This window comes from Anoplopoma fimbria, chromosome 3 (assembly GCF_027596085.1).
Source record: "Anoplopoma fimbria isolate UVic2021 breed Golden Eagle Sablefish chromosome 3, Afim_UVic_2022, whole genome shotgun sequence".
NCBI classification, from domain to species: domain Eukaryota; kingdom Metazoa; phylum Chordata; class Actinopteri; order Perciformes; family Anoplopomatidae; genus Anoplopoma; species Anoplopoma fimbria.
The window spans coordinates 18,190,975-18,201,579 of record NC_072451.1 but is presented as its reverse complement, the minus strand read 5'-3'; positions in this window follow the sequence as shown (position 1 = coordinate 18,201,579).

Below are 10,605 nucleotides of genomic sequence, written 5' to 3'. Positions count from 1 at the left end.
AAGGTAATAAGCTTGTAATTGTATAATAGATCTTTGTTGATTTATAATATTTTTTATTTTAAAGAGCAGTTTCCTGTGATTATTTTGTGCATATTTGTTGTCATAATAGCTGGATGTTATAGTCTGTGCTCGAATTCATTCACTGTTTGAATTCACAGTACATTAATACTTTTATTAATGTCAATAATTAAATTTATATACTTGCTAATAACCAAACATGCTCCTGCCAGATACCGACAATGCCGAAGTACAAATGTTCAATACCACAGAGTAAAGCTTCAAGGTCACACCTTTTAGAAGACAGAGCAGTCAAGACCAGGCAGAAGAACCTGAGCACAGCAGGGACTGAAGACAGAGAAGTAGTTGTTTTTTTCTTTGAAGGCTATAACAGCAAGTTTCTGAACATGCCTAAGGCCAAAACAGAATGTTTAGCGTACAAGCATACTGATGAACTTAAGACAACCTCGCCATGCGTCCACCCTCACCTGCATATTCAGTTAAGGGTGGACACATGGTAATAAAAAACGGAGGAAAACACTTCATGGTTGCTTTCTCAGAGGACCTGACCTGGCAAGTCTCAAGCTTATCTAATGGCTGATAGGAGGTTCAGCAGCACATACACATAGTTAGGACAGGCTTCATACAAATGTACACAGGAATGTTTATAAGCATTAGGGGTGTCATAATTTGGATTCTGAATTTTAAAAAATGGATCGAAATCAAAAGCAGGATCGGTAATTCTCCAAGTATTTTTTTATATCTCAAACATCTACTTGCATGCGTTCAAGGAAAGGAAAAAATAATCTTCCAAAGACTTCAAAAACCCTTACAAAATGACAATGCGTTGCTTACCTGAAGCCACTATTTGAGAAACCCTGTCAGTTTAGAGTTGGAAATTACGGAAAAACAGTCCTCCAGCTTCACTGATGTCACCGGTGTGGCAACATTTTGCCTTCCTTGTTAGTTATGTAAACGTCAATCTCTTAAAATTTGGAGATTGCAGAAGCCAATGATGCACCCCTACACCCCTTCTCTTCAAATTCACATTTGTGTGTTAACACTGACATACATGCAGATACACTCATAAGCACACACAAACACACACTGTGCCTTAGAGTCTGTTAGGCAGGGGTAGCTTTGGATAGTCCGTTTGATGTCCAATACTCCGCAAGATTAAAAACAATACACAACAATAACAGCAGCAGCCACAACAGCAGCTCCAGCATATGGATCTAAAAGGCGTTCATGCATCAAAAGGAAAACTAGATTTCTGTCATTATTATCAACACTATGTGGCTGCTTCAGGGGTGTCATTTGAGCAAATATCACTATCCATAGATAGACAACAGATTGGGTTCGCAATGGGTTGAGGGTGGAATAAACAAATATGCTAATAGGATGACAGAATGTAATGCACATAGAATACATACTTTTCCATGCATAGATGAACAAACATAGAAAAAAATAAAATACTGCTAATGGTTTCCAATGTTGCAGAACAAAACAAAGATAAGGTTGAGTTCAAGCGGGAGAAAACTGTCAAGTTAGTCGACACCCACCGTGTCGTGTTTGGTAAATTATCCCGCTGATATAGAGCTCCCCAAATGCATGAGATTAAAGCTTCCCATTCTGACTGTATCTGAGGGCAGGCCTCTACCCCCCTAGACAATGCAGCCTTTTATAATTTATGAGTCTGGGACCAGGCTGAGTACCTCTCGGTTCCCATTTCATGTGATATTAAACCCCTTGTGCTCCTGGCCTGTGGGCTATGCCAAAATGTGACCTAATCCTGTCCTCCAGTTCTACAGGTGAAAGTGAGAAGCACTACACTAGTCAATATGTAAAGCAAGCTAATCCCATTCTGAGAGTGAGGAAGGAGTGCTTCGGGTTCACTTTAAGAATGGACATACTCTACAATTTATAGAGTATATATGTATATATACATAGTATATATATGTCCAAACCAGAGAGCATATCAAAATGGCTGCTACCAGCATGAAAACACTATAGCAATGTTTCTTGCTGGATATACTATCCTACATTGTGCCCTTTACATAGGCCCACATCTCCTCAGTGTAATAAGTGACATGTCAGAGGTCAGCTTTTGAGTTATGATTATTGCGACCACAGGGGAGCACGTAGTGTTGGATTTAGGGTGCCAGGCATGTCTCATTCACCCTTCAGCTGTCACAAATCCCCTCCAGAGACGAGGCCTCCACTGACTGACAGGTGTAAGTAATGACTCAAGATCAGAGGTCACCAGTCAACATAAGCACATGGGCCAAGCACAGCTGCATGCAACCTGTGATACACAAACCTTACCTCCCTGAGGACTCCATCTTTTAGTTAATTCTCTAAAAAATGTAGTGCCTGTGAACAAAAGATGAATTCATTAATAATAACAGAATTTCTCTCCTAAAAAAATAATGTTTATCTTTTATACACTTTTGCTGCACTTTTATTTAATATGATTGGTTTATTTCAGGAGAGAACAATTATTTGTGAGTGCTTTATTTAAATAAATGTATCTGATGGATTTATTTCCAAGCTGCACTTCATGAATTGAAAAGAAAAAAATGTCATTACCTTTGTTATTTCACATTCATCAGCCTGTGCTCGCTGTGCACCTATGCTTCACATACAGGAGAAAGAGTGGGGCCCTTTGTAAACATGATGGAGGGAGAAAATAGTAGATGGAGGAAGGGGCACTGCTCATTATGGCATCACGCATTCCAGAAAGTGAGAGATCAGCCTAGAGGCCCTCGGCAGCTGACAGCAGCTGCATTTCCCAGCCTTATGAGGATAGCGGTGGTGGTGGTGGTGGTGGAGATGGTTAGTGGAAAGGACAGTCGGAAGGGAGGCAGGGTTGGGAATGGAATGGAGGTGTCCGGAGGGAACTAGATATCATTTGGCATTCCTCTTCTCCTTTCATCACTTTGGATAATGCCTCACATGTGGGTGTAGGGGGAATAGGGAGGTACCATGGGGAAGGAGTGAGTGTTGGGGAGATGGGGGATGTTCTTCTAGGTAGACAGATTTTTTATTATTGTATTGAAGTTTTGAAGGCACCACCCCTCCTACCCTTGTTCCTCCAGTCTTTCCGAGCTTTGACTTGGGACAAGCACTGGTACCACAGGCATCAGATTTTAGGACAATTAAAGCTTTAACTCTTGATGACAGAATTACTGGATAAACGTCAGGGTTGTGAGGAATAAAAACCTTTTGTAATGGACAAAAAGACGAATGGGTTCATTTGAAACAACCCAACATACAATACAACAGACTCTATGGCAATAGATTTTACCCATTCATTTCTACTTTTCTCTCACTATAATCTATCCTTTTTTGGGGGCAAAAGTGTCTGCCAAAAGGTGAAAGGCCTCTGAGAGCATGTTGGATTTAGAACAACTGAGAGAGGGCGTTCAGATGGCTGCCTGTCTATAGCAATTACACTAACCAAGACTGTGTGACTGCTTTTGGCTGTTAGCGTACGCCAAGGCTGTTGTGTCCCTCTCCTCTGTCTTTAACAAACAATCGATTCTCCCCTGAGAGCCACTTAGTCTGTCCTCCACCCAGCCTCTTGAGTTACAGCTAACCAACACACATTCTCCCGTGTGTGTCCACCATCTGGACACACATACATACACAAAACTAGCACACTCATAAACTCTAACAAAGATTCAGGGGAACACTCAAAAAAGGACACATATATATGCATCCATTAACACTGCCATATAGTGCACTCTATTGACCCTGAGAGTTCAGAGATCACTTCGCAGCCATGAGATATGAAACATTTTTCCTGTGTGCACTGGACAAAAATCACAGCAGTCGTCAGATTACAATGGTGAAGTGTGTCAAATGACAGAGGTTTCAACATACACCTGGTTTCTCTTTCCTTTGAAAAGTATTTTGGTGGACAATATGGGGATGCAGATTGAGATTAATACCTTTCTGAGCCATTATTAATCTAGCTGATAATTTTTCTTGTGATTCAGGATTTTTTTTTTACTGGGAAGACATGCTGCTTTTGCGTATTGGTGTTTCTTTGCATTTTCAATACATTGTTCATCACAAAAGAAATTCCCCTCACCTCCACTATAGTTTTTTCAACAGAAGAATCTCAGAGAAGGATATCTTAAAGCCTGAAAAAATCAGAACTATCCGCATGGCTGGATACCATATAGGTAAGTTAGAACTCTGTTTTCTTTTGTGTGTGTGAGCTGAGCATTTGAATCGATCCTGATTATGTAATTGTAATTCCCCTATACTTCCACCAGGCAACATAATGTATGTCCATAGGTATAGGTATGCAGAACTGCCTCCCTGGCATTTCTGTGTTCCTTTTATTGCTGCTGCTCTTATTGTGTAATCATTTAACACTGTTTCCACATAAATGGTGTCGACCTTGAGTTGATTTGAGTGCACTGATGTCCCACTACAAAAACTTATCCACTGATTTTCTTGCATTTAATTAGTAGCCAACATTTTGGGGGGAAATAGAGATGGAGATTGACATGCAATTAAGGTGTTTAGCCAAATGTATACAAGGACATAGCAGTCATTGATTTCAAGATCACCAGGGCACCCGGAGTATTTGTAGTGTTGATGGTTAGCCTGTTGCTACCACTAAAATCACAAAGTTTGACATGAGAGCTTATCTCTAGCTAGCTACAGTTACTCTAGTACTGGTATGGCGCACTTTTGGTTATGCATTTAGCTGAAATGGTTCAGTCACGCAGAGCTGGGGACTGAAAGTCTACATTTCATACATTCTCTTGTCAATATACCCACACTGGCAAGTCATAAAAACTAATGTTGTCAGTTTCCTATGGAGCTTTGCAACAGCCAGTAAACAGCATCACATTAAGTATGACTGTGCAGTGTATCCCTCTTCACTAAGTATGAATACCATTATACTAGCTGAAGTGCATCTATGGAACGTACCTCTCAATGCTATGAGCAACTGTTAAGAAGGCAGGTGCTTCTTAAGAGCAGTAATGACTGCCATTAACCAATGTTTCACTGATGTACATAATTCTGCTTCACACACTACTCTTTAGTGCTCAGCCTGAAGAACATACTTTGAGAATGTGCTGTAAGTGTCGAAAAAAAGAAAGTCGTGTACTGCGTTTATATGATGAACTGATTTATGTTTCATGCAGCTGAGGAAAGTTTTAACAAATCATCTGGATTCATGATATTATAGGTATGTGCAGTATAACAGAAGTAGAGGTAAAGTGGATCTGGCTCCTTGACACAAAGGGCTAAAGGCAAACTTGGGGGGAGATTTACATATCTTTATCCCCCCTCATTAGAGAGAGGTCAGTCTGCTCTCTTGCATCACCTTTTGAGGGCAGTCAAGTTAAGGGCATTGTAGAATTTCCACATCGGAAAACAACAGAGTTTAACATCTTCACTTACTCAAAGCAAAGACATCACAGGCCTTTCAATGATAAAATAAAATGGCAGGGTTTCCACTTCCATGTCTTTAATTTGCTGTGATAAAACACAGTGACATGTCTCTTTACACATCAAGGAAGGAGACAATGAGAGAAAAGCTTGTAGCTTCTGGCATGGCACGCTGTGTGCACAGCTATGGCTAGAAACGTGGAGGAATGTCAGCCTTTCAGATGTGCTTTGGCAGTCAAGGTTAGTGGTTATGAAGTTGATATTAGAGAGATGGGCGCAAAGACTGGAAAGTATATGACCTTCATCACTCACGTGCCATTCTTTCTCCTCTTCCACCCTCTCTCCTTCTGTTCTGCAAGCCATGAAGCAAAGGAGCCCTTTTGTGTGAACTCTCTAATTAGGAAGACCTTGACGTGCGGATCTCATCCATTGTTCGTCTTCATTTTGGTGGGAAAATATTTCATTGATTTTTGCAGCAATCGAAGGCGGCAGAGCTGAGAGGGGCTCTGTGAGGGATTAGACTCTGCGGGGGGTTTCTGGAATGGGTGGGGCCGCTTGTGAGGCGGTGTGTGTGCGTGTGGAAGGGGGGTAATGTCCCTCCTAATAACCCCTACCCCTTCTCACCTTCCGAAAGAACCAATTACAGCTGTGATCCTCGAACCATCATAACTCACCTCTTCCTCCAGATCCCATTGTTCATTCCGTACTCGCTGTACAACTGCGAACTGTCATTCTCACATGTTGTTATGATGAATGAAGCTCATTTTAAAACATCTGGATTTGGCAAGGCATTTGTTTATTTTCTCCCAAGCGCAAGTATAATGAAAGATGGCCATGTTCTCCTAATCCACCAAAATCAAATACTTTTTCTGTAATCCTATTGGATACCAAACAGTAGAATTAAACTAACATTTGGTAAAGTGAGGTTTACATTTTCTGTTATTTACTAAGCTCTTACAGTAAGAAGACTGAATCAAGCTGTTGATCACGGCTGTTGTTTTTCCCAGCAGAGTATACAACAATCACCCATTTCTGTCCCCTTCTCCCTCACTCTCCCTCCTGTCACTCTAAACTGTCTCTAAATTACGCCTTACCCCTGCAGGTGCCAACAACTCTCTGAAATGATTATTCCTACCACACAGAAGATTGCTTTTGGTAATTATATGTATCATAATTAAATTTGATGAACTCCTCCGAGACATAAAATCTCATTTGACCCAGGTGCTGGATTTCTCTTCCTATACACAAAAGGGAAATTTCCTCGACTATTAAGAGAGATGCACTTTGAATCTTGCAAATGACGTCTTGATTAAGCAAAGCAGTATTTCTACATTTACTGAAATACACTGAGGTACATCAATAACTTGTATCACTAAAGGGGAATAAATTGAGCAGAATTAGCTTTGTTGTTCCTCAAGGAAACAATGTGGCTTCTGAAGTGAGGAAACAGAAGCTGAAGGTCAATGACTGTTCAGCCAGACCACACGCTGCTAGATTAGTTGGAGGGCTCCACATGTGCCCTTATACTATTTATAAAAGCAGACACAGATTATAGTCTTCTACGGTTGTATATCTGTCTCACTCCTTAAAGCAGGCTGTAGACGCAACTGCTTTTGAGTTCGCATTTCCAGTTGCATGGTTGTACATAGGGTTTTAGAAATATCAAGGTCCAAAAACTGAACTTAAAGGGGGTTGGGTGGCATTACATTATAATTATCTTCTGTGTTTTGTGTTGTTAAATTGAACCTATAATCCACTTTAATTAACAAAGAACATACAGTACATCTCTGTGGTAATGACGTAGTTTAAATTGGATTATGTGATTTTTTGTCTGTGTTGAACAGCACAGGGACATAATGCTAATCCTATCCTGGATATAATGGTCAGTACTTGCTCTCCCCCTCTCATTTCCATCAATATCTCTCTTTCTTTTCTTGCAGCCTCCTCATTTTGTCCTGTATCTCTTCCCATCCCAAACTGAGATTTGATTGACAGTTGTTTAATGTATGTCTGTCTCATTAAGGAAACTAAACACATGAAAGCCAAACAGTGGTGGAAATTGATGACTGGATTAATATTCATTAAATTACCTTCCAGACTGTATTAATATTCATTAAATTACCAGTTCCCCAGACAGTAAAGAGTCAAAGAAAGGTAGATTTATATTTGTATACATACAAACATATCCATACACACACACACACACACACACACACACACACACACACACACACACACACACACACACACACACACACACACACACACACACACACACACACACACACACACACACACACACATATATATAAAAATACACTTTGGAAGATATAACCAGTATATCCAGTGGTATAAGTTTGATATAATAAATGCAAACAGTATGATATTGTTGGTGAATGTTTTTCAGTTGCATTAGTTGTATTGTGTCAATACATCTAATGTTCTGATTTCGTCTACAGCTGCTGAAAGCGAGGCAGAGCAAGCTAGCAGCCGATGACATAGACTTTTGGAGGGGCGTCAAAATAGATATGATGTCTGATGAGGAGGACAGCACATTTGAATGGGTGTCTTTCTTAGCCAGGAGCCTCCTCAGACTGTGTGCAGCACTTCAGGGGAAGCTTGAAGCATTCCCAAAGTACATGGCCACACATTGCCACCGTCTGCTCTCTGAAGACGGACAGAAAGAAAGCTGCTGAAAATATATTATTTAGAGGCGGCAAAAAGCTGTTTTAATTTCAGACTCATTTGATACCACAATGAACAGTCAACATCAGTCATTATACTGTCAATATCCTTAAACCAGAAAATGTTATAGTTCTAATACTTACTGTTTTCTAACATGTTAATATCATAACTGCCAATAAATATAAGCATCACTGTATATACTGTCATATCCACCAACAACATGTTGTCCCTATTTTATGCCAAATATCCATTTCTGTGCATCTACATTGGGCCTTATTCACTAATATGTGAGTAGATATGTTCTTACTTTGCGCACAAATAAGTGCTCACGCAAAATTACTGTTATATTGAAGATATGTGCCCACCAGCCAGTTTTGTTCTTATAACCGTTTGTATGTTAGTGAATCAGAATCATTCAAAATTGAAAGGCGTGTAACCCCTGTTTGCAATCAGAATACTGGCTTGTCCCTATATCTCTTTAGAAGTACATGGGTTTGCCTAGAGGTAGAACTGGTTTAATGTCAAGTGCCCCCTCTCTCTGGAACTCTCTCCCGCAGCACCTCAGACATTCCCTGGTGCCCAGTCGCCACTTTCAAAACTGCACTTAAAACTAATTTATTTAAATCTGCTTTCAACCTTTAATGCTAGTCATGTATGTTTTTCTTGTTGATGGTTTGTTTATTACTGTTATAATCTCTCTGCCTTGTTTATATTGTTATTTATTTTGTTGTTTCCGTCTTTAACATGTAAAGTGTCTTTGAGTACATTTTAAAGCACTATACAAATAAAATATATTATTATTATTATTATTATTAAAAGAAGAAGAGGAAACAGGTGGAGGAGGAGGGCAAGGACTATCTAATCTGTCAGCCTGAGATGAGAGACCTGCTGCAATTGTCGGAGAAACATCCATTTGTCCATGTCCAAGAAATGAGGGTAAAAGTGAAGACATCCAAAAAGGACTTTCACCCAGAGGTAGTTTATTTCATTATTTTATTAGGGCTGCACCAAATAGTTAGAAGCTTCAATCATAACCTTGACGTTTGAATTCTAAATAAAAAATGCAATGCAGCTTCTTTTTTGCATGTATTTTCTTACTTTTAATTATATACTCCTGCAGATGTAGATCAAGAAAGGCTACTCATATATTATATTAGGTGTGGTCCGTGATGTTGATGTACATTTTTTTTGTGGGATAATTTCGATGATTGTGTTGTTTCCTTTGAAAACCTCAATAGAAGCTTCCCGATATATATTTTATATTTCAATTATGACAACAATTGATAAAGATGAAAGGGCATACATTTCAAAGTTATTGAATACATATTACCAAATAATTAGTATACTTACAGTTTTAAATATTGTTGTCTATTGAATCCTTTTTGATTAATGCAGTTTTTATATGAGATGCATTTATTTAAAAGGTGTGTTTCCCATAAGACAGCTGGACGGTCCTTTTTCATTTTTGCGTATGCGTGGTCTGAGGCAGTTTTAGATATAATTCACAAAAAAGTCATAGTATAGTATGTCGCTAAAAGTCATGGTATAGTATGTGGAAAAAAGTCACAAAATAACAATAGTATAGCATGTCGAAAAAGTCATAAATAGTATAGTATAGAATGTTGTAAAAGTCATAGTATAGTATGTCGAAAAAAGTCACAAAAAGCCATATTATAGCATGTCGAAAAAATCATAGTATAGTATGTCAAAAAAAGTCACAAAATAGTCATAGTATAGTATGTTGAAAAAAGTCACAAAAAAGTCACAGTATAGTATGTTGTAAAAGTCATAGTATGTCGTAATAGTCATAGTATAGTATGTGGGAAAAAGTCACAAACAAGTCATAGTATAGTATGTTGAAAAAAGCCATAGTATAGTAAATGACTTTCTTAAAAAAAACAGTAAAGTTTGTCAAATGAAGTTATGGAAATGTTATATCATTGCATGAAAAAAAATCATAAAAAGTCATAATATGTCAAAAGAGATTGAACCATACGTAGACATAGTGTGGTATGTCAAAAAATTATTTTAACCATATTTAAATTCTAGGTCTAACCAAGCAGTTTGTGCTTGAGTAGACCCCCAACATCACTATTAATATGCATACGGCTTACTGAGGCCCTGCAGCAAGCAAGAGCTGAGATTAGATTTAGGCCTTGGACATCTCACAAGGCAATCAACCAGTCACTGGGAATCTACATAACTCTAATTATTCTATCTTCTATGTTTTGCTAAATTAATATGTCTTTAAGAAGATGTACACACCATGTCAGGTCTTTCTTTCTCCATCTCTGTGCCATCATCTTTGTCCCATGGTTGGAAGTTCACTATGATCCTCCGCTGTCCTTCACTCAGTATTCACTAAGAGTTTTACTCCCACACTGATCTGCACCGCTGGATGGATTTCATTTCCCCCCAACTCTCTGCCATTCTCTCTGCAGGAGTTCCCTGCTGTGCACCAATCCCTTTCTCACAGGTGATTGCTCAGGGAATATTGATTAAGGCAGA